The sequence below is a fragment of the Nannospalax galili genome, unplaced genomic scaffold (assembly GCF_000622305.1).
Source record: "Nannospalax galili isolate Female #2095 unplaced genomic scaffold, S.galili_v1.0 scaffold713, whole genome shotgun sequence".
Taxonomy (NCBI): Eukaryota; Metazoa; Chordata; class Mammalia; order Rodentia; family Spalacidae; genus Nannospalax; species Nannospalax galili.
This window is the reverse complement of record NW_008333780.1, coordinates 541,050-542,526: the sequence shown is the minus strand read 5'-3', so window position 1 is coordinate 542,526 and position 1,477 is coordinate 541,050.

Here is a 1,477-nt window from a genome sequence, read left to right as displayed (position 1 = left end):
TTCCAGAGTATCCAAGTTCAATTCTCAGCACCCAGGTCAGGCAGCTCATAACCTCCTGTGACTCCAGCTCCAGGGAATCTGATGCTGTCTCTTGGACTCTTTATGCATGTGCACCAACCATTATTGAAACACACATGTATACATACAATTAATTTTTTCAATTAAAAATAAGGAGTCAGGAGAGATGGCTCAGTGGTTAAGAGCATTGGCTGCTCTTGCAAAGGACCCAGGTTCTGTTCCTAGCGCCCACATGGTGGCTAACAACAGCTTGTAACTCCAGTTCCAGAGGAATCCAATGCCCTCTTCTGTTCTTCTTGTGCATTGCATGACCCAGGTGCACTTACATACATGCAGGCAATACATTCATACACACACAATAAAAATAAATTAAAAAATAAAATTTGTGCTCTCTGCTTCCCTGGGCCTGCACCACCGGCTAACTCTCCTAGCCTGCACTACTATCCTCAGGCCTCTTGGGGTAAGTCTATAGCACAGCTCTCCGCGCTGGGACTCCCTAAGCCTCATTCACCCTTCCATCCCCCCCGCACCCCCCTGCCCGCCGTTCTACACTCCTAGTTTGGGTCCTGCGCCATTCCTAGTCTTGGGGCCCCAGACACCTGGGGAACCAATACTGTTTCCTGACCCTTCTCACCCAGAGCAACCCAGTCCCTTTCTTGGGCTCCAGGAGCACCACTTCTGGTCCTGGCCCTGCCCTCACCTCGCTCTACTTCCCTGGTCCTCCAACACCCGCCAGCCTCTTTCTGGGGCTGACAGCCTCTTTCTAGGGCTCCGAGGCTTACCTTTACTCCCCCCGACCCTTTGCATCCAGTACAACCCAGCTACTCAATCCACTCCCTGGGAAATCTTGGGGCTTCTTCCCTCCCCATCTGCCTTTGCTTCCCTGCGTGGCGCATCCACGGCAAGGGTCTCAGGTCAGTGCCACCCAAGTTCCTGAGGCCAAAAGCATTCTTAGAAGATTCCAGACCTAAGGAGAAAGTCTGAAAACTTCTGATCCACATTGGAGTTGGGCCACCGCGGAACTCCTGAAGACAAAATCAATCCGGCCTCGACAATATAAAATCAAAAGAGAGAACCAGAAGCTAAGACGAACCAGCTCTTCATACCCAAAAAGTAAACCACAAAGACACATAAAGCTCAAAAATAAAAGAAGCAGAACTAAACTTGAAGGCCCGAGTATCACACAAGAGTCAGAAACTACAAAAGAAATTCACATGTCAAAATCACAGAGAAAAAATAATAACATGAAAAACCAAAATAACATATCCCCACCAAATACCAGTAATCCTCTAGAGGAGCACAATGAGAATCCCCTAGAGACAATGCAGGACATGGAACTCAAAAAAACAATGATGAATATGATAAAAGAATTCACTGAATTTAAAGAACACACAAACAAGGTAATCATAGAGCTGAAGGAAGATAGGGATAAACTTCTGAATGAATTCAGAAAAGAGCT